The sequence below is a fragment of the Lepidochelys olivacea genome (assembly GCF_965140295.1).
Source record: "Lepidochelys olivacea isolate rLepOli2 genome assembly, chromosome: 3".
In the NCBI taxonomy this organism is placed as follows: Eukaryota; Metazoa; Chordata; order Testudines; family Cheloniidae; genus Lepidochelys; species Lepidochelys olivacea.
This window is the reverse complement of record NC_140413.1, coordinates 1,770,903-1,793,920: the sequence shown is the minus strand read 5'-3', so window position 1 is coordinate 1,793,920 and position 23,018 is coordinate 1,770,903. Positions and strand designations below refer to the sequence as shown.

The 23,018-nt window shown below is 54.5% G+C and overlaps 1 protein-coding gene across 2 annotated transcripts in view; it reads left to right on the top strand.

Annotated features, from left to right (window-relative positions):
- The first annotated feature begins 795 nt into the window (after positions 1-795).
- The window catches only part of DPYSL5 (dihydropyrimidinase like 5), a 99,309-nt gene continuing 77,086 nt past the window's right edge, over positions 796-23,018 (top strand). For both annotated transcript variants that reach the window (XM_084622429.1, XM_084622428.1), the window contains exon 1: positions 796-896. The gene's annotated coding sequence lies outside the window, so the exon portion shown is untranslated. The remainder of the gene's footprint in view (positions 897-23,018) is intronic.

The following is a 23,018-nucleotide window of genomic DNA, read 5'->3' as shown; positions in this document are numbered from 1 at the left end:
GGTGAAGGGGGAGGTTTGGGGTGAAGGGGAGGTGCTTTGGGGCACGGTGGGGTGAAGGGGGAGGTTGGGGGTGAAGGGGAGGTGCTTTGGGGCACGGTGGGGTGAAGGGGGAGGTTGGGGGTGAAGGGGAGGTGCTTTGGGGCACGGTGGGGTGAAGGGGGAGGTTGGGGGTGAAGGGGAGGTGCTTTGGGGCACGGTGGGGTGAAGGGGGAGGTTGGGGGTGAAGGGGAGGTGCTTTGGGGCACGGTGGGGTGAAGGGGGAGGTTGGGGGTGAAGGGGAGGTGCTTTGGGGCACGGTGGGGTGAAGGGGGAGGTTGGGGGTGAAGGGGAGGTGCTTTGGGGCACGGTGGGGTGAAGGGGGAGGTTTCTGTAGGGGTGGCAGCAGCAGGCCCTTTGGGGCACCCTGCCCTGCATGCTGGCACTAACCCAGGGGGGAGGGGACTCTGGGGGTCCATGAATGGGGTGCAGCTGGCCCCTCCCCCTCCCTTTCTGAGCCTTGGGAGAGGCCTTTGTGAAGGCTCCCTGGTCACCATGGCAACCCCAGAAGGAGCAGGTGGAAGGGGTGGGCGTGTCCGGAGCACTCGGCCCCGCCCCCGTTCGAGCCACGCCCCTTGGTGTCTATGGCGCCGGGCCTATCGGGAGAGGTATTTCCCGAGCCGCCAGGAGTGGGGGGAGAGGCCCCGCCCACCCGGGGCAGGGGTCGGGCTGTGATTGGCTCGGGGGCGGCGGCTCGGCCCCGCCCCCTCGCCTCGCCCGCAGAGCCGCGCAGGTTGGTGGGAGACGCGAGCGGTGCGAGGCGCGGAGCGGAGCCGCCACGGAGCGCGGGGCGAGGGGCGGCCGGGGCCGGGGCCGGGGCAGGTGCCGGGGCCTCCCGACGCGACTGGCCGCTGCTGCAGGTGCGGGCGCGTCCCGGGGCGGGGGCCGCTCCCCCCTTGTCTCGGCGCTCGGAGGGGGCCGGGGGTCGGGGCCGGGGCCGGGGCCGGGCGGCGCTCGGAGGGGGCCGGGGGTCGGGGCCGGGGCCGGGGCCGGGCGGCGCTCGGAGGGGGCCGGGGCCGAGTCTTTGTTGTCTTGGGGCCGCGCCGCCCCCGTCCCACGGGCCCCGCCCCGCCGCCGTGGCCCCCTCGGGGCGCCTCTTTGTGCGGGGCTTTGTCCGCGCTGGGCCGGGGCCCCCCCCCGGGTAGCCGGGCCCCGCCCGGAGCTGGGGCTGGCGCCCGTCCCGTGCCCGGCCTCGGCGGGGAGCGGGGAGCCGGGAGCCCGGTCCCGGGGGCCGGCGCGGGACGCGTTCCCCCGGGGGCCGTGGGGCGGCGGGCGGGAGAACCCCGCGGCGCCCCGCAGCCTCCCCGCCCGGGCCGCGCTGTCGCCTCTCCCCGCTCTCGGAGCCCGGGGCTGGCTCCGGCCGGCTTCCCTTGGGCTTCCCGGCGGGGGCGGCCGGCTGGCCGTGGGGGAGAAGGGTCCGTCCGTCCCGGGCACTTCGAGGGGCTGGGCGGGCCCCAGTCCCGCTGCGGGGCCGGGGCCGTCTCCATGGTGCGGCGGGGGGGTGCGGGGGCGGCAAGGGGGTTGCGGGGGAAGGGGCGGCAAGGGGGTTGCGGGGGTGTGGCTGGCTCCTGTCGCCCAGCAGGCCGTCGGTGGAAGCGGCGTTGCACGCCCTGGGAGTTCGTGGTGCTGGTTCCTCTGAGCCTGCCCGGGGCGTTCACGGGGCTGGGCTGGGAAGCGTCGCTCTCTGGGGCACCGCCAGGCTGCCTGCGGAAAAGGAGGCGAGGAGAGAGCTGCCTAGTGTGTGTGTCTCCCTTTCTCTTTCCACCTTCTCCTGCTCTACTTAAGCAGTAGCTGTGAGATGGCGGGGTGGTCCCCGGGGGGGCGGCGGAACCTCGCAATCCCGGCCGATGTTTGAGATTAGACCGAGACCTTGTAGTTGAGCCCTGGGGAGGGACTCTTACAGGTAGATGTAAAGATGCACCTCCCATCCGATGAAGAGAGCTGCTGCTCAGGAAAGCTTATGCTCAAATAAATTGGTTAGTCTCTAAGGTGGCACTAGTCCTCCTTCTCTCCGTTCCTGAGGCGCTCACAGTCTCCCGTGAATGGGTGGTAAATCTGGGACATCTCCTCTGACTTCAGTGGAGTGATTTCAGGTGTATACTAGAGGAACTGAGGTGTGAATAGTGCCTCACACCCTGTGATCCTAAACCCTGATTGGAGCCCCAGTCACTAATACAGACCACAAGGAAGAAATACAAGTAAAGGGGGTGGCTAAAGAGTGAGAGAAGCAAAGCAGTTTCAAGACCCTCTCCTCTCCCATACACCAGCACCTTGGAGGAGCTGTGGCTGCTTTTCTGCTCATGCAGGTGAATGCTCAGATGGCAAGGTGAGGGGTACACTGCTGTGGGCAGCTAGGGACCGCAAACAACCGATGGGAAAGGGGCACGTGTGGAAGAAAGGTTACAGTGGAGAGATCACGAGGGATCACTGTTTCCTACACACCTAGTTAGCTCCTTTCTGGAGCTAAAAAGTAGGCTAGTATTTGGGGATGTTTTCCTGGAGGACATGAGGATCAGAATTCAAAATGACCTTGACAAACTGGAGAATCGGTCTGAAATCAGCCAGATGACATTCAGTGAAGACAAGTGCAAAGTACTGTTCACAGGAAAGAAAAATCAAATACACAACTACAAAATGGGGAATGACCGGCTAGGCTGGGAACTGCTGAAAACGATCTGGGGGTCATAGTGAATCACAAAGTGAATATGAGTTGTCCATGTGATGGAGTTGCAAAAAAGGCTAATATTCTGGGGTTTATTAATAGGTGTCTCTCTTGTAAGAAAGACCTGGGAGGTAATTGTCCCACTCTTGTTGGCACTGGTGAGGCCTCAGCTGGAGGACTGTGTCCAGGTCTGGGAGCCACGCTTTAAGAAAGATGTGGACAAATTGGAGAGAGTCCAGAGGAGAGCAACAAAAATTATTAGAAAGTTTGGAAAAATCTGACCTACGAGGAAAGTTTAAAAGCCTGGGCATGTTTAGCCTTGAGAAAAGAAGAGCGAGGGGGACACGATAAATCTTGAAATACATATTAAGGGCTGTTATAAGGAGGATGGTAATCAGTTGTTCTGAGTTCACTGAAGTTAGGATAAGAAGTAATGGATTTAACCTGGAGCAAGGGAGATTTAGGCTAAATATTAGGAAAAACTTTCTAACTAAAAGGGCAGTTATGCTCTAGAATAGTCTTCCAAGGGAGGTTGTGGGGTTGCATCATGAGAGGTTTTTAAGAGCAGGTTGGACAAACACCTGTCCGGGATGGTCTAGCTTTATTTGGTCCTGCCTCAGCCCAAGGGGCTGGACTCGGTGATGAGAGGACTAGCGGTCCCTTACAGCTCTACATTGCTATACATCTGAGTGATGTCTGGCGTGAGACTTAATACTAGGTCGCCTTCTCTCCAGGGTTGCTGTGTGTAGCTGTGCATGGTATCTAATTATTTCCACTCTTTGAAAGAAGCAAAGGAAATGGCATGGTATTGAGGTGTGAAAATCAGCCATTATGCTTGCTAATTAAATTCTCCCCGTAAAACTTTCCTGTGGGCTTTTTAGCCGGTCTGATTTAGTGTATCTGGGGTGGAGGCCAGACTGACACGATGAAATGTGACGGCTCCTCCCTCAGGTCAATAGTCCTGGTGTGCAATAGTTTGACTGATCTGTAATGGGTCTGCTGGATCAATAATGGCTCCTCTCTGCTAGGGGCAGGAGTGGGTTTTTTTACCTGTTGTGTGTAGTGCCTCTGTGTGCATTTCTGTCATGTGGCCTGCGCTGTGTCACGGGTAGCATTGGTGAGAGAGGATATGTACAGTCATGATAAAATTTTTAAAATGTGCTTGGCACCTAGTCCCAAGTCTGGAGAGTCAAAGGAATAAATACCAGACCCAGGGATGACTTCTGGTCTGTTCTCAGGAGAAATGAGAACACCAAACTCCCATTGTAGTGGCTGTAAACTAGCAGTATTTAACACCTCCCTGGGTAAGGCCCTTGATGGAAGGTTTCAGAGAAGGGGAGTTTTTTAAACGTTTCCTCTGTAGAAATTAACTATTTCTAATAAGCAAGGATGGAAAATGAATGTGCTCTGTAGGTCTGTTGTGACAAACCTGGAGACTAAAGAGTGTGAAACAGTGGGATTTCAATCCTGCTTTCAGTGCAGCCTGAACTGCAGTGATATTGTCAATGACTCCCTAACAAAGGAGGACCTCTGATCCTGGCTGAAAACAATGAATGGAGTTCTGTGGCTGTTTGCAGTGGCAGAGTTCTTCCCTCCCAGCCGGGGAGAACTGAAAAGGCTAATCCATAAAGGGTTAGCTCTGAAGAGGATGGAGGGTGTGTGTATGTCTGTGCTTGGATGCCCTGAAGACTAAGTACTCGGGCTGGAGACGTCTGCAGCGGGCAGTCTCCAGGGTGTAACATCCAGTTGCTCAATCATCTGTGTGCTGAGCTATTTGTGTGTTGATAGTCGCTTTAGGAAGTCTGCCTGGGAAATGCTGCATCTCATCTTAAGGGCTAGGTGAGCACAAAGTGCCAACCCATCCCTTCTCCCTGCCGTACACAGCAAATGGCATAGACTTGCTGAAAAAGGAATATAAAATTGAGGGCAGGCTCTCTGGTTGGCGCAGTGGATGAGAGCCGCTGAGATCCCACCCTGTATGATGGCTGGTGTGTATATTCAATTGTCAGGACTGGAGCAGACACTACCTTATGTGCTCTTGTTCCCTCCCCCTGCTCTCTGTCGGACTGTCCTGTCTCTTTAAGAGTGCCTTGCATAAGGACAGGCTTCAGAGCAGCAGCCGTGTTCGTCTGTATTCGCAAAAAGAACAGGAGGACTTGGGGCACCTTAGAGACGAACCAAGTTATTTGAGCATCAGCTTTCGTGAGCTACGGCTCACTTCATCGGATGCTGTAGCTCACGAAAGCTCATGCTCAAATAACTTGGTTCGTCTCTAAGGTGCCCCAAGTCCTCCTGTTCTCTTTAAGAGTGTTAGCTCTCTGGGGTACAGGCTCTTCTGCCTTCTGTTTGTATCATGCCAAACACAGTGCGGCTCTTCCACCCCTCCCCTTCCCCCCCAGTGAAACAACAGCCCCCAGACTGCTGGCAGCCCAGGATTTCTTAGGGGTGGCATTCACGAAGTGGTTTGTCCTGGTCTAAGGACGTGGGGCCCCTTGCCATTCAGCATGGCTGGTCTGAGGAGAGGCAGCACAGGGCTCTCTGGCCAAATAGGTCCGATTGTGTCAGTGGTTTTCGGTGGGTGGTTGAAGCAGCAGAAGTGTGGGTGCTCCACGAGGAGTCTTGGTACTTGGCTCCATCATGCATGTGCTGCCACCCAGGGAGAGGACGATAGCCGCTCATTTGCGTGACAGGGAGCATGTGATGCGAGTGGAGGCCCTCAGGAATGGCAGAAAACGCTGTTGGCCAACAGAGTGGTGCAGGTGATTTTTCACTTTAATTACAACACAATGCAACTGTGTCTGAAAGGGACTCTGCAAAACAACCTGTCCCCAAATGCATGGAGAGCTCCAGAATACAGTGATGAAGCCAGGCAGCAACACGTGGGTGGGCAGGGGAGGGGAGAGAGGCACCAGGAGGGACAGGCAGGAAAAGATACACGTTCTTAGCCGAGACCTGGAGTGAGATGGAGAGTCTAGCACAGCCATGCGAAGAGAACAGAGGAGGCCAGTGCTACAGTAGATGAGCAGAGGGAGGGGAAAGGAGAGAGAGGAGGTCTGTGATAGGTTAGAGAGTTTTACAAATGACGGTACCTGACCCGTCCTTTACCTTCCCCTCACACTGTGTGAGATGTTGTGGTCCTCTCCTGCAGGGCCCTCTGCAGCTGTGCCTTGCTGACTCCTCCATGCACAGACCTTCCTGGGCTGCTTTCTCCCATGGCTATTTCCATGCCTTTAGCCATGTCGCCCCTTACATCTGGAACAGTCTCTGATCTCGATCACCCCATCTTTGTACAAATCTGGTCTCCACTCACTGCTTTCACAAGGCCTGTCGAGTCTAACCCTCTGCTGAAACACACCCCTCCCATAACAAACACACAGACTTACAAAACACTAAAGCATCCAGCTTAGATCCCTCCTCCCTTCATCCCACAGGGGAATTGTCCTCCCAAGGACCTGTACCCTTCCCTCCCCAGTTCACCTTGGTCCTGCACACCATCCATATCCGTGTTACATCTCTGATGTTGCTTTAGGCTACACCCAGACACTGAAGAATGATGGGCACTTTAGCAATACCTGAAAGGGACAGGCTCTATCACTGGTGGGCAAGGAGCTTGGGAGTGTATTTGCCTGGAAAGTGCCCATACCTACTAGGCTATGGAAGCGGTAACTTGGAGCTGGATTGTGAAATGAGCGGGGAGCTCATGGAGTCGTTGAGAGTGTGAGACACAGCTGCGCTGTTTTGTATGCATAACAAGATGGCCGGAGGATTCTGCTCATGTTGGAGCTGGAGAGCTGGGATCTGGGGAGCCTGAGAGTTACCTGGCTCATTGTTACTACCAGGAGTGGAGCTTGGCCCTTGCCTAGACTGACATCTGGTTTACAAAATGGGTCCAGGGTAGGACGTTGTCCCCTCCAATAGTGGACTCTCTGAGCGAAGACATGGTAGCTCTCTGCCTAGCTAGCATAAGCCAGTAACTCTTCTAGCCGGTTTCTTAAGAGAAGAGGAAAAGTCCTCTCCGGACCAGTGTGCTTGCTGGGCTGGGAAATCTTCCTGCAAGGCCCCTGGCTGCCACTCCCAGTGCTCGGCCAGCCCACACACTGCCTAGCTGCGCCCAGGGTGGCGATTCTGGCTCTATTTGTCTCTGGCATCTAGGCAAGAAGCTGCAATGCCAGTATCCCTGTCTGCTAATGGGGCTTTTGTTGCTGCTCATCCTCTGGTGAGGAAGGTCCATCAGTGCTAACCACTGCTGACACACTGACTGAGATTGGCTCTGTGTGAGTTAGTTTGTTCCCTAGTCGAACCTGGTATTTCCCAGTATTTTTCTTTCCAAACCAGTGAACGGTGGCTTGAGCCATTTGACGTCTGCTGGATGTACCTGAGGTCTCTCATGGGTCCATTGACTTCAGCTGAATAGTAACCGCTGAGGGCAGCACAGCAGGTACGGTGGAAGAACCAGCAGGGAAAGCGTTAAAGCAGCGCTGGCAAGTTTTGCTTTTTAGGGGTGGATTCACTAAAATTGTGGCTTCCAGGCAGTGGCCGAGTTATCTCCTAATTCTCCATCACCACCCGGTGAAGCATCTGGTTTTGGCCACTGTTGGAGATGGGAGGCTGGAGTTGATGAGCCACGGCTCGGAGCTGGGACCCAGTTCCCAGGCTGCTGCATGAGTCTCAGAATGTGGGTCCTGTGGGGGTTGAGACAAGCCCATGCACTGCAGAGATCAGACAGCTGCTGACTCCCTGAGCATCTGCTTTCCCAGGGTGTGGCTGGGTGCTGTGGGGCAGGATTCTGCTGGGTTAGCCCCCAGAATGGCACTCGGAGCCTGCTTGTCCAGTGGGGCTTCCCAGTGCTGAGACCAGATGCCGGGTGATGCAATGGGTGAATAACTCACCACTGCTCTGTCCCTCCCAGGGGAGCAGAGGGTCAGAAGGGAACGTAGCAGCAATGCTGATCAGTGCGAAGTCCCCTACATTGGATTGCAGTGCCTTTAAAAGGGTTTTCATCTGTAAATCTGCGGGTCCATCTGGTTTGCTAGTCCAGGACCCAGACTTCTGCTAGGCAGGAGAGACCCCTGACCTACAAAGGTGGAAGTGACAAAGTGCCCCATTGTTTACATGACCTTGCCCAGAGCTGCCTCATGCCTACAATTGCCCCAGCATGTCTTGACGCAGCTCTGATCTGACTGCATCTGCAGCGCTGTGGCCCTGTCGTTACCAGCGGGATCCTGACAAACTGAAGGGAGTTCCAAGAGGAGCAGCATAAATGCGAGGGGGGCAGGAGGGTGAAGGCAGACAGAGAAGATCTAGAGAGTGTGAGAAGTGGAGGTGGGGGCTAAGCCTGCTGTGTGTGTTGAAGGGGTACTGTTGACCTGGGAGTAACAGGCAAAAATAAGGAAAGGTCAGGTGGGCTCAAGAGCCTGAGCTGTCCATGCTGCTATTGTTAGGGTGCCAGCTGGAGCCCCACTAGGGGTCTGTCTGCTCAGTCCCCGCTGCAGTGTTGATCTAGGAGGCCCTGTCTCTCAGGAAAGGCTGGACAGAGTGCGAGAAACTGTCCCTCCCGAGGCAACCCTGCACTGGCTGTGAGCAAAGGGTCAGGAGCTAACAAAGCAGGACCCAATTCCCCTTGCTGATGATGAGCAGAATAATATTTTGGACAGGTGACGGAAGGAGCTGTAATGTTCTTATCGTCATGGTGATTTGGGGGGTGGGCAGGCAGGCTTTGTGCCTGGGCTGGCAGCTCTCACCAGATTGGCCTGGCTGATTGAAAAAAGCCTGATACAATCTCTAATTTTTGGCTCTTTGAAGCTGTCTGAGGAAAGGAGAATATCTGCTGATTTCTTTGGGGAGGAAACCCAGGGACCAAGGATGAGCTCAGGGTCCAACTCTGGGCAGCCAAAATGGGTCAGACCACCCTTAAAAATCACTCAAGCTTCAATCACGACATCCCTCACATCTTCTCACATGCTTTCATTGTGGCTGGGTCTGCTGGTGGGGCATGTGGGGACCAAGGGGACAATAGCCTGGTGCAGAAATTGTCTGGATTCTCTCGTTTCCCTTCATGTCTTTGCTGTTCTGTCTGGATGGTGTTCTTAAGGTGAGAGCAGGACCCTGTGCACAGGAAGTGCAGTCATTCAGCTAGCTATGGGAGAAGCAGCTCGGTGGGGTGGAAGCATGCCACTGGGATGGGAGGTGTGCCAGCTGCCATTGCATTAGGAGGAGAAATCCCTTGTATTTCAGAAACTGCCCATCACCTGCTTGCACATACTGTAAAGAGAATTATTGCAGGGGCAGTCTTGGGAAGGGGTTGGCAGGCCACCCTCCTGCTGTAAATTGTTCTGGACTTCCTGTTAATAAGCCAGGCTGCATAACCCGGGGTTTTCTTATTGTCCTTCTGTGATATCACGGCTCCCAGAGACACAGAGCTCATCAGCTCCCTTTGGTGACAAAGATGCATCTAATTTAGATTATCCCTTCCTCCCACTCCCGTTTAATCTTTGGAGTGATGGTTCCTGGGCTTGCTCTGTGCCTGCCTGGAACTGCAGCGCTTCCTGGTCTGAAGCGCTCCTGAATGAACATCTCTGGGGATGGGACTGATGGGGCATGACTTAGAATGGGGGGTGGTGATGTCACAGGAGCTAAGGTGGGACCACTAGGCTCACGGGTACCTGAAGTCCCCCTGCTGTCCCACCCAGGAAAGTCTGGGCTACACAGGGGTGTGCAGACAAGGGGGGCTAGCGGGGCATGGCCCCCCAATCAGCGGAGGCACAGAACTCCTCTGGGCCTGGGGCGGGGAATGCGAGCTCCTCCAGCCCCAGGGCTGCGGAGGGAGAACGAGTGCACCTCCAAAAGTGGCCAAATATTTATTCCTGCGCATGCCCCTGGGGCTGTGGGAGCTGTGGAGGAGCCATGCCCAGATGATTTTGCCACACTCATTGGAACAGCCCATGAGGAACATTCCCTAGCTAGGAAGGAAAAGCATCCCAGTCTTCTCCACTGAAATCTGTGAATGAATTTGCGTTGCTGGTCACATGGGAGGAAGGCATGGAGGTGGGGAAAGGAGCATGAGCATCCTTGGGGCACTGTCTGGAGAGCTGAGGATAATCCGCAGAAGAGACTGTGAAGGCCTTGCCAGTCCAGGCGGATATCCTGTGTTGTGTACATTGAGGTGGCACCTAGAGGCTAACCTGCTCCAGCCCCCTTGTATTAGGCACTGGGTGTGTATAGCAAGAGACAGCCCCTGCTGCAAAGGGCATTATTATTTGTGCGCGGTAGCCCTTAGGATCCTTAGTCGCAGATCGGGACCCCATTGTGCCAGGTGCTGTACAAACAGAGGGAAAAGACCGACCCTGCACCAAGGAGCTGACCGTCGAAATGTGAGGCACGATACTGGTCAGTAGGTGAGGCTGCCTTCCCTTGGGGCACCAATCTGTGGGCTAACAGATCCATTAGGAAACTTTGCGGCTATGTAGCCGAAATTAGACCTTCACGAGCCACTCCTAACAGTCCCTTTGCTGCAAGAAGAGCCAGGGGCTGCAGGAAAAGAGGTTGGATTTGAATAGAGAGGAAACCAAAAGAAGGATTAGAGTCTGATGTTGTGACTAAGAGGATGTGGTGGAGGTTGCCTTCAGCGTTCAGTAAGCGTGTCGCTCTGAGACTGGGACAAAGGCTACCAAACCAGCAAAGTGGCTTGAATTGATTTGCAAAAGCATGGCAGGTTGCTTGTGTTAGAAACAAGGGAGCTGTATTGTACCTAGTTCCTCGAGAGTCTCGGGGCTGGGATAAAAAGACTCAGTGATGTGTGCTAATAGATCAGAGAAAGGCAGGGGATGCGCCAGCTGGTGGGTGGGGGATTCAGAGCAGCACTTGCCAAGGGGCTTTTGGATGTCGCTCTGAGTGTCCCAAACCCAGTCCCATTTCCTGAAAAACCACATGCCGGGTTTTAAGCCTATAAAAAGGAGGGTTTGGGGGAGTTAACCCAAACTAGAGCAGACACATGCCAAACGTGGCATGACTGCAGCGTGAAGACAACCCTTTCTGGGAATGCTGTGCACACGCGTGCTCTGAGCCGAGAGGTGTCCTGAGCAAAGTGGGAGGCCTGGACCATGAGGCTCCTGTCTGGGTCATGTGGAGAATCTGTTCCTGAAATGCTCATTCTGTGAGCATGTTTTGCATGCGGGATCCTAGAGTCTCTGTCCCTGATCTCTCTCTGCCGGCCACATGTTTAACTGCACAATGAAACCTCTGAAAAGTCTGAGCTATGCATTACCTTCTGTCTGCCTGCCTGCCATCTTGGGTCACATCTGTCTGCCATTTTGGACCAAGTCCCCCATTTTGTCCTCTGGCCTCTCAGAGCAAAACTGGTCTTTCTCTTCTGATTGCAGCCACTAATCTCTACCTTTTCCTAATTCATGGAATTCAGTGTTGACTAGGCGTAGGAGGTATCTTAGTGGATTTAGGATTTGGGTTTCAAATATCCAGATTCCTAGGACAAGTTCAAATGCCACAGGGTCCATTCAATTCTCCAGTCTTCTGCCATGACAGACTAAGGTCCAAGCACTTTACTCTGGAGGGGTCTCTACATCTGTACTGCATAGGCATAGAGATTCACAATCCTCACCTAGTGCTGTGTAATGTGCTGTGCACAAGTCCAGCTGGGTACCATCTCCCACTCCAGACATGGCTGCGTTTCACACACTATGGCAGGAAGGGGCCATCATGATCAGCTAGTCTGGCCTCCTACACATCACAAGCCATAGGACAATAACCCAGTCAGTCCTTCATCAAGCTCATGACTCCTGGGAGAGCTAAAGCAAAGCTTTTAGAGAGAGATTCATCTTGATTTAAAGGCTTCAAGTGAGGGAGAATTGGCTGCATCCCTTGTTGAGGTGGTCCAATGGTTAATTACCCTCTGTTAAAAATTTGCATCTTTTTTCTAGTCTGCAGTTGTCTAGCTTCAGCTTCCGGACATTGGATCTTGTTCTACCTTTCACTGCTAAATTAAAGGCTACTGTCAGAAATCTTCTTCCATTGTAGGTACTTATGGACTGTGATCAAGTCACCTCTTAACCTTCTCTTAGGTAAACCTAAATAGCTTCTTTCGTCTCTGACTGGAAAGAATCTCTTCCAGGTCTCAAAAATATTCTTGTAGCTATTTTTTAATCTCTTTACATTTAGTCCACGTCCATTGTGAAGTGTGGAGACCAGAACTGGAAACATTATTCCAGTACTGGTTTCCCTAATACTATACAAAGGTGTCCTACTTGATATTCCCCTGTTCATATATCCTGGGATCCACACTAATTCTTAGCCATGTCATCGCATGGAGAGCTCATGTTCACTTGCCTGCCCACCATGACCCCAAGTCCCTTTCAGGGGCACTGCTTTGCAAAGCAGTGTCCCATTCTCACTCTTGGTTTCTAGGTGTGTGATCTTGCATTTGGCATGTCATGTAATGCATGTCCAGATTTCAGTGGTGGGGAAAGGTAATTCCTGTATATGTAAAGTTCTCTGAGATGCTTCAGGTTGAAAGGTACTGTAGTCTTATTTATCTATAAACCTAGCCATGGCACTTAAAATCTGGCCCTGTCTTTGGGAAGCTCATGACATGCCTGGAAGTATCTTTTGCTCTTATTAGTTCATTCTGCAGATGCCTGTAATCTCTGCAATGACTCCCATATCCAGCAGATTGTCAGCACTTGATACAAAACACAGCGCGTGATAATAGAGTTTTTCTCCACTGATGTGTCATCTCTTGGAATCTGTACAGGATCCTTCACTTGTTTCAGAATCCAGTGCTGTCATTAAAAATAACCCTCTTTCATCTCTGTGCTGCAATGCACCAATTTTTATCAAAAATAATAAATGTTTTCTGGGGAGGTGCAGCCCTTCCCCAATTTCAGTCTTTTGTTTGTCCCCTTTGCTGTCGAACAATCTAGCATGTTTTTTAAACCAAAAAATTACAAATTACCTTCCCTTTCCTGCTTGACCAATGTTGGACTGCAAAGCCGCACTCGATTTCAGTTCATTATCAGTGAATGGTCTGACTGGGACTGCCAGGCGTGTTGCTGGAGAGGACTTCTGTAGATTCAGCCTTTGCAGCAGACTCCTCAAGATCAAGCAAGTCTGCTAGGAGTCTCCCGTCGCACTCTGCCTTGCTGGGAGGGTAACTCACCTGGATTTTCAGGAGGACTCGGGTTTAGGCCTGACTTCCGTGGCTCTGTAGGGTGGGTGTTTGACTGGGTTTGGACTTAGCAGGTCATCTCCTGGGATATCACCCCCTCTCCTGCCCCATTGTCTGTCTTGAAACAGAGTGTGGAAAATCCATAACTATATAAACAAATAAACTTCAGCTGATGGGGCAGGTCCTCAGCACCCCCCTAGTGAGCCCAATGGCTGCTCATGTCTGTGCAGAGAGCTGGAGAGATCAGCTAGTGCCGGCTGGAACAGGATTGGTGAAGCAGTTCGGGAAGGATGGAGCGGAGCTGAGCGGGAAGGCAGCATCCATGGAGTAGTGTGTCCTGTGAGTGCAGTACGTGACTGCATAAAGATGTTCGCAAACCCCACCCCTCCTGCTGGCTGCTCTTTCTGCCTGAAGGAAACGGTAGGCCACTCCAGCCATTTCAGCTGCCTTGGGCTAATGTGCCAGGTCACGGGGAAGAACCCCTTGGCAGGGTTTATTTGTGTCAGGTGATGGCTGGAATGTAGCTGCATGATGATTTTCTGCTCTTCGAGAATAACACTGGCTTTGACCCCCCGTTCTGTCCCGTGGCTTGCAGGTCCCAGGGTGGTGGCTGTGCTCAGCATGTCTCCAGTTGGTCTGCTTGTACTGTGCTACTGGGAGCAGGAGCTGTTGGAATCCTGCTGGCCTCAGGCATCACCCCTGTGCCAGTCTGGGGTGCGGCAGGGGAGCCCCCCGCTCCTGAAGAAGGCTTGGACATAGCTTTATAACACAGGACTGCATTGGACTATGGCCTAGTGCTCCCCTCGGTCCTGTCTGCTGCTCTGCGCCACCTTTTCCCTGGCCCCTACGCCTGGAACAGCCACCTCCTTAATGCCCCCTTGAAACGCTGCGTTTCGGGCCGGTGCTCTGCACCGCCTCTTCCCCACCGACCGGGCTAGGCTTGTCAATCAAACAGCCCCTCCCACTGCCCTCATCCTGGTGAGTGCCACCACTCTAGTCATTGGTTCTAACCCACATGCACAAATACCCTCCTGTTCGCCTAAGAGCCCCCCACTTAGCTGGTCTGGCAGCCCCCCCCATTCATGTTACCTTCACAGGTTGGATTGGGAGCTCCTTGGAATGGAGACCTTGTCTGATCTGTGTGTACAGCACCATGCACGCTGAAGGACTTGCTAGCCCCAATCCTGGTCCAGCAGATGGAAAAGGCAGCGGACTCATGTCAGTCTGGATGACGCAGGTCTCTGCAATGTGACGTATCGGCATGAAGCTGGAATAGTCACGAGGGTCCCGTTCTGTGACGTGAACGGGGCAAAGCCCCGTAGAACTTACTCTAGGGACCAGTCCTGCCTGGGGGGGGGTGGACAGGCTGCAACTTAATAGCTCTCATCTAACTATCCTCTTCCTAGGATGTCCTGCACAAACAGGTGCTCACTGAACTGGGAGAACCCCATGCTCCCCATGTGTTATCAGATGTCGTGCTCCCCTCACGCTGTCTTTGCACGACCATTCATGCAGAGGTGCCCATGGCAGGGAGATTCCCCTCTGTACCCCTTGTGACACAGCGGGCATTTTCTGTAGTATGTTTTGAGTCCTGTGTGCATCAGTTTCCCCTATACTTTGCATGGCTGCCCAGTTGGGGGGCGGGCGGGGAAGGACTGAGTTGGCTCTCAGGGAAGACTAAGAGCATTTCAAGTGTAGAAAAGCCACAGGGGCGCCATTGCAGCCCTTCAGCATAGACACTTCCGATGGGGTCCATCCGTTTAGGTAACCCATCTCCCTCAGAGGCAGTAGGTAAGTCAATGGAAGAATTCTTCTGTTGACCTAGTGCCATCCATGCCTGGCTGTGGATTCTTCACACCCCTCAGAGGGATTGCTGGGTCAACCTCAGTGTAGACCAAGCCGAAGAGACCTAGGTGCGCGTGTGCCACTTAGTGGTCTGGGCACAGTGAATGGGTTTTGAAAAAGAACTGGCCGAGGCTGACCCATGCCAATGGAAGATTGTGGAAAGCACACACAGGATGCTGACCAGTGACCCTGAGGGAGGAGGGTTTCCCCACCTCTGAGCAGGGAGGTGGAGCAGAGGCCCCAGCTCGGAACAAAGGACTGGAAGGTGTGAGGGTGGGGAATAAAGGGGGACTTCTGGAAGAAACTTGGAGCTCTCCCACCTGGGAACTGATGGAGGAGGGAAGTCAGAGCCAGAAAATAGCATTCACTACGGCTTGGTTGGGCTCTGGGCTGACCAGAATGGTTGATGGCTTAACTTTCCTCTCTGTGCTAACCTGAGGACTTGCTGTGCCGTGTTCCAGTTGACTGATGAAACCTGGCTGTTTTGAAAACTCGGCCTAAGCATCCCTGTAAATACTGGCTGGGGTGCACTGGTCCCTGTGGAGTGGACAAGTCTCTCTCCCAGGCATCGGGCTCAGTTGCTCTCGCTGGGCAGAGCTCACGCTATGAAGTAGGAGGGCTGAAGCCCCAGAGAGGTGGTGAGGCCACGTGGCTGACCCTGAAGGAAGAACGAGACCCTTGGAGCTCTGGCACATCAAAGGGGTTTCTCCAGGGGACTGTTTCAAAGTGGGGGCCTAGCACCAGTCCTGTGGAGCTGTGACGCTCCTGTTATGGGACAAGTCAGGGGACTCTCTGCCTTTTCTACTCTTCTGTCCAAGTCTTCCCCAGAGCCACCTTTGACAGATCAGGAAATGCCGTGAGTTCAGAGTGCAAACGGGGCTTGGGTAGAGCTCTCTGTCTCCCCCATGGCAGTCCGTTTTGTTCCTTTCTCGGCCCAGTGGGCATTGGAAATGCGTACTGCTGTCCATCAGCCAGCCAGCCGGTCTGCTGCCCGTGCTGTCAGGCACGTAGAATAGGGAGTGCATGGAGCAAGTCCACAGAGCTGAACTTGCTGCTCCAGCTCTCCTGGGTGTTGGGATGGTGAAATGAGCGGCTGTGGAAAGCAAAGAGAATAATGTGCTGATAGACAATAGCTACGGCCTAGCAGTCTCTCTGCTCTCCCAGATGGGCCTTGGAAAGGTGTTCTCCCCCCACAAAACCATCCTCGGGGTGGCCTGGGAGAGCTCCGGGAAAGCAGTCCCATTTCCCTCCTCTCTCCCCCATGCTTTGAGTGTGTGCAGCCATTTGCTACAGCAGTGGCAGCCCTGGTGGGCCTGAGGAATGCAATACGCCAGCCACGCCCTGCCTTGCTCGTCCCTCTCCCAGGGGAGACTCTTCTGGAGAGGGCCGGGGGAGTAGACTTGGATCCTTGCTGGGACTGGCGCATGCCCCTGTTTTGCCAGGCTCAGTGGGGACATCCGCTCTCCTCCATAAAGAAGTGTGCGACAACAGGGAAGTGCTGACAACACGTTTTCTTGCCCGGTGTCAGTGCGGGGTTTGGCTCTACAAGCCAAGACTGCGCGGGGGCAGCGTACAGGGTCCCTTCATGCTCATAAGTCAGATGCACGAGGGTTAGTTCTCTTGCCTCGGTAGCTCCGCTGCTAATCTAATACAGCCCGAAAGACATTGCCTTTTCTTCTGTCAGCCATGTTTTTGCAATGCCTAGGAATAGTGACTCAGTAACCAGGGTTGTAAGCAGGCATCTACCCATGTCTGTAACTCCAGTATATGGGGACGCTTTCCTAACCCTGTCCTCTGGGGGTATGTCTCCAAAAGAGCTAGCGGTGGATTTGGCAAAGCGTAGGGCATTATCCGATTCCTTTGTGAGATCAAACTTGAAGTGGGATCCCTAGACCTGGCCAGGAGCAGCACGGTATGTATGCAGAGCACATGAGCTCGCAAAGCTGCAGCGAAGAATGGAGAAGAAGGATCGCTCATCAAGTGGGGAGGAGGGGCTAGCAGGGACTGGAATTGTTCAGTCTCACAAATCCCCTGGATGGTGAGGCAAGCAGCATGCTGATCCAGTTTGCAGCTGGTGTCCAGCTCCTGATGTACTTACTGCAGGCACAGGCTGTGTCTGCACTAGTGAGTCAAGGGATTTCCCTGTGGGTCTGGCTCGTGGCTAGTGGAGGCGGGAGCGCTGCGGGAGACCGGCTGCAAGCATTTTACCACCTTGTTGGCTAGACCTGTCCTGAGGAGGGTTAGACGGCATGGTGGTTAGACCCGCCTGTGGCCAGCATAGACTAGTGCTAGCCCTAGTGAACTGCCCCAGTGCCAGACCAACGGGGGGAGAGAATTCCCTGAAGGTCTCTGTACGTACAGCCAGAGAGGGCAACTGAACAATAGATATGGTTACAAATAAGCAGCTGCCTGGTACTTGTCTTCGGGCTCTCCAGAGAGCGCTGTACGCACAAAGGTCTGTCTATGCTGCTGCTCTGGAAGGAAGATCACTGCTTCCACTGTGCTGGTCACATGATGTGAACACCCATCATCCCTTCCTCTCCAGAGAGGACCATGACACCGGCTGGGAACTGTCCCAGATGAAACAGTCGAACCCCAGCTCTGCACAGGCCTGAGATGTGCTGGAAAGCAACCTGGCGTTCGAATGTGCATTAACCATGACTTAGCACTCGGATGTGCTGGTCCATGGCTCCATGGACTTCATGCCAGCGAGGGCCCATTGTAGGGTTAACCCTGGCCAGCTGGGCTGATCCACTGTCCAGCGTGACTGCGCTCCTCTCTAGGAGTGTAGCACCATGCAGGTTGACATGCGCTCTAACCCTGAGCGTTCCCAGCGTCGCCAAGCCCTGAGCAGGGACCGAAGCACATCCTGGCCTCTGCAGCCTGTCAGAGCTGTCATGGTGTGCTAGCCATGACATGGAATGAACCAGGGAGGCGGCTAGCATGGAGGGAGGATGGCTCCCGAAGGCCCGAGCAGGCATCTTGGGGCTTGACAATGGGAGGTGAACCCCTCTTCTTGGTGGATCTCGTGGGAGGGTGCTGCTGAGCCCCAGCATCGGTCAGCCTCCACCTCCCGAGAGGGAACAGTTGCTCAGCAACTTCTTCTCAACCAGCTGTCACATGCTCTCCTTTGTCGTATCCTGACACATGCTCAGCTGCTCAGAACGGTGCAGGGCTCTACAGCCGGGCAAGCTGCTTGCACCAGGCAGCTGTACTTGGGGCTGGGGTTACAGCTCCCAGCCCTGCCAGCTGGGGTGGGTTTAACTGTCCCAGTCCAGGGCTGTGGGGCCTGGATGGCTATGCAGCGAGTGCCTGCAGACCTGCATGCCGGCTGGCTGCCGGATATGGCATGAGTAGTACATTCACAGTACCCGTGCTTTCGGCTTAGCTGCTGCCCTGGCAGAGTTTGCAGCTCCCTCCCAGCAGGGCTCGGTGGGCAAAACATTGGGAAGCCCTCTGCTGTTGCTGCTGACCCAGGCTGAGCCCTCTGGGGCTGGGGGCTTGTTCTGTCCTATGGCTGCGAATAGTTGGCATGACCTTGACTCTTCCCCTATTCAGAATGAGCAATGGGCTTGCTGAGCTGAAATAATGGGGGTCGTGCTGCAATTCTCAGCCACCCGTGGAAAGAATTTGCCCGAGTCAGCACCAGCCCATGCTCACTTGGTATTAGGAGGCCATGTGGCCCAGTGCCTAGAGCAACAGATTTGTGTGCAGCCTTCAATGGCAGCCTAACCCCCTGTGCGGCCCTGGACCTGCCATTCAACCTCCTTGTCCTTCAGCTAACTCTGCTGTAAAACCACAGGAAGCAGCGAGACTGCGGTGGGCAGCGTGAGCTTTCCCAGCAAGTGTCGTTACATCGCCTGGAAAGCAACTGCTGCACAGGTCTGGGCGTTGGGGTAGATCAGAGAACTTGTACAGGCGAAATACATCAGCCATCAGAGTATCAATAATTCATTGCACTTAAAATCACGCTTGCCGCCTGCAGCAGGCGTAGTCCCGCTCCCAGACGGCACAGTGTGGCTGCCTTTAATTCCCGACTTACCTGCATGTCCAACTTCACCGGGCAGGGCCGGGAGGGTGGGGCCACTCCCTGGGACCCTCAGTGTGGGCCCTTCAGCCCTCCTTTCCACATAGGCTCTGCTATGGAAGCTGCTGCCCAAGCATGGGTGTGTTTGGGGTCTTGAAGGGGTTAACTCCTGGTCTGGACTCCCTCTTCCCTCGAGTGTGTGGGGTGGCTGGTTCTTGGGCTTGTGCGTTGGAGCCCTTTGAAGGCAGGTGCAGCTTGGGGTTCCCCAGGGGACCATGCTCCCTGAAGAGACGTTATCCATTTTTCTCCCCTGCTCAGGCCCCTTCCGGGCAGATGCTGCTTGCTGCTCTAGAGCTGTGCTTTGGGGGGAGGCTTCCATCTCCCAAACCTCAGCTGAGCCCATTGTGGTTCCTGGCCTGAAGCGGTGCAGCTCTAGCGCCTGGGAGACATGGTACTAAATTCCCTCTGGGCTTGTTGCCTGTAAGCAGCAGCTCCCTTGCATTGGAGGAGCCTTTGCAGCGAGGCTGGATCGGAGAGCTCCCATCTGTACGCAGGCACGTCCCAGCCTTTGGGTGTGTAAGGGAGGCAGGCAGACTGGGAGGCCGGCACGAGGCTGCTCAAATGGCAGCTCCTGCGTGAAGGCAAAGCACCCTGCAGTAGAACTTCTGCAGCTGGAAGCAGCCAGGACTCCGCTGCTTGGACTGCTTAGAAGTGGACTGGCTAAAGCGCGAGCGAATAATGGTGTGGGGCAATGCTGTGCTGGCCCCAGGAGATGGACTGGGCTTCTCCAGCTCTGGTTCTGCATGTCTGAACATCCAGCTTTGGAATTGGCTTCTGGCCTTGCCCCTCAGAATGGGGTTTGGCAGGATCCTGTGTCCTCCCCGCTTCCCGTGGGGCTGGCCCTGCATCTAGATCGCCTGCTTGGGAAAGGCACCTTGCTGAGCGTTGCCCTTGACCCTGTGGCTTCTGTGCCTCTTGGACCAGAACACGTACAGATCAATGTATGTAACCATCAGCTGTTGAATAAATATAGATCTATCATGTTGACGCTGTGAGACCCTGTGAGTTCTCCGTCTGTAGCTGGCGGCATGTGGAGGGCAGGCAGAGCCGAGCAGCGGGGTGCCATGGGGCAAAGGCAGCTCGGGAACCAAACTCTCCTAAGGGCATGGTGGGGGGCTGGCTTCTGGAGTGTGCCCCTTCCTTTATCTGGTGCATTGCCTGGCCGTGTGTGTGTGTTCCTGGCTGGCACAAATGTCTTTTATCATTGTGCTCCCCTTCCTCCCCTGAACATGTCGGGCCATTCCCTGCTTGGCGGCTGGTTTGTTCGCTGAGCTAGAACATAAGCCTAGGGACGCCCTCGTCCTTGCAGAGCGAACGGACGCACACGTCCATCACCCGGGCTCTGCTTCCAATACCTGCACTGCTGCCATCAGCTCACCCCTCGGCCTCCCAGCTGTCCACACTGCCTTCTGCTTCTGGCTCACTTGGTGGTTTCCCTGTGTCCCCACCTGCCACAGGGGCTGAGCCAGGGGGTCAGCTGTTGCTGCTCCCTGCTGATTAAGAAGCAGGCTATGCAGAGAGGAGCAGGAGTGTCTGCTGTTCTGTATGGGCGGTTCCCAAATCCTCTCCCAGGTTTTCACTGCAGTGTCTGGTGCCAGAATCATGCACCCTCTCCCTGCTCAGCTTTTCAGGGACTGCTCCCTATGCATCTGAATTAATCAGTCCTTCAAAATTAGAAGTCTGAGTCCCTCCTTGGCAGACAATAGCGGTTGGCTAGCTGATGGCTGCAGACATGTCAAAGATGGCTGCGAATGGGTTAGAGAGACTTGTGGGCAGATGTGGTCTGTTTGGTAATTGACTATGTCAAAGTCGTGGCAAATGGCGTCTGCTCCCGAACAATGGATTGAATTCGTTAGCTTCCCAGCCAGGGAGACAGCACAAGGGAACCTGCTTTATGCAATCAGTAACTACGACTGTAAAGCTCTTTTTGGGAGGAGAACTGAGCTCAGCTCATCTCCTTGGTGATGTGATTCTTCAGCTGGCAGGGGAAAGGGAGGCCGCCTGCTCCGCCTGCCTGGTGATTGGGAAGAAATCTTGTCATCTTTGTGATTGTGAGTCGCTCTGGTAATCAGCCGACAGTGCCTGCTTCCTGCATCTGGCGCTCGGCACAAACAGATCTTTAATTCTGGAAGCCAGTGTGATGCTGCGATCTGCATGGAAGATGCTGTGTAAGATTGTGTTCAGATGTGCTTGGAGACGCAGGACTGAGCTGTTGGCTTGTGGAGCCTCGGGTCTGGTTAGACTCGTACGTTTTCCTGGTGCTTTATATACCCCTGTGTGTCTCATGGGGTGTAAGTCATTCCCCCAGGTGGATTCACTAAGAAGCAAGTGGCTGGAAGTAAGGTTGTGGCCCAATGTTTACTGCCTGCCTGATTCGCTGTCTGTCTGTCAGGCGCTGAGGCTGCAAGATCAGATGGAGCCGTAATCAGATCTGGGGAGTGCTAGTGAAGATGCTGTCAAGAGTCCCAGAGTGAAATTCGGCTGTAAATAAGCAGGGAGAAGTGTGGTGCGGGAGTTATGTCCTACCAGTCCCCCCATCTCTGGGCACTGGACCTTGATCCCTGTGTTGTCCTGCCAGCAAACCAGAGGCCAGCATGCTCTAGGGCTGGACAGCTGCAGGTACCGTGCAAGTCACTCTTGATTTTCCACAAAGATGAAGAAAAATGTAGCATATAGGGTGAGAATGCTGTTGCTAGTCACTCGTGATTTGAGCCAGTGCTCTCCCCCGCTTCCTTTGTGCTGGAGACCATCCCCCTACTGATGGGGGGTGGGGAAGAGAGGTGCCCATTGAGGATATTTTTTTCCCTAGTCTCTCCCAGAGCTGCTGCCTTGTCTAATCGTCTCTGCTCAGGCCTCAGTCAAAGCAACAGCCGCGTTGCTCTTGCGGCTGCAGGCAGCCCCGGTGCAGTGCTAACCATTCCGCATTGTGGTGTACGCTGAGTGAGGCAAACATGGGGATGGGGGCATCTGCACAGAGGGACCTCTCCTGAGGTTTGTGACTTGTCCTTGGAGCAGATGGTGCAGGAGGGAAGGCTGGTGGGATAAGGGGCCTTTTCCTCCCACATCGTTGGCTTGCCACCAATCCAGGTGCATAGTTCCTGCAGTTCTTTACCAGCCCGTAGGCAGAGCTGGGCTAGGAAGGGTTAACTGCAGGGGTGGTGCTGATCTCCTGGTCTCTGGCCTGCTTGGGTCCAAGGAGTCTCCTCCCTCTGCACTGCCGGGAGGGCGTTCACTGGCAGTCCCAATCCTTGACCCTTCAGTGTGGGGCCAGTGACTCTTGACTAGCCCTCCCGCTTTGGCCGTGCTGGGCTGCACCTCTGTATCTACGCTTGGCAGAGTTTGATGGAGTGTTTTTTAAGCATTTCTTTTATTTTTATCCATTCAGATTTTCAGTGCTGGGAAATTATGGCAGGGTGTCAAACAGCAGGGGAGACAATTATTTAATGACCGTACACTTTAAGACTACAAAAGTTAAAGCTTTGTAACCATTAAAACAAATGGTCAAAATCCTATGTCTGAATATCCAAGGTAAATGGCCTTAAATGAACCTCTGCATTCTTAGGTAGCATTTTTCTTTCTTGGCCTAGCTGTCGATTTCAGTTATCGGTGGAAGTATTTGTGTCCATTTGCGTCTGGTGAAGTAGCTGTTTGTCGACCTTCGCCGATAATCTGACCCTACTAAACCTGTTTGTTACAGTAGTGTAGAGCGGGGTGGGGGGCTGTGCGCACCCAGGGAGAGGCAGTCTTGGCCCTAAACAGCCCCCCCAATCCATCCAAAGGGAGCAGGGCAGGGAGGCCTGAGCTGTGGGGTGATGGGCAGTGTGGGGCACAGCCTGTGGAGGGGCAGGAAGGGATGAACTGGAGTTCAGATTGGAGAGCAGCCTGCTGCCATCTCTGGAGGTGTTTAGGTCCGGGGAGCGGAGACGGGCCAGCGGAGACGGGCCCTGGCTGACACCTCTGTCCTGCTTGCTGCTCCCAGGGCCTGGCTCCACCTGGGTTGTCCTTCTAAGCCTCTCCGAGGGCTGGGGCTGTGGCCTGGTCCACGGGTCCATTCAGGCCCTTGCCTGATTGGGGAGGCTCATGCTTGAGGTCTCTTGTCTGGTCCCAAAGTGGTTCATCTTGCGCAAATGGAGCGAGCCAGCTCTGGGGCCTGGGGAAGGTGACTCTGTCCACCTTCCCCGTGGACCCCATTGGTGCTCCTGTGGGCAGTC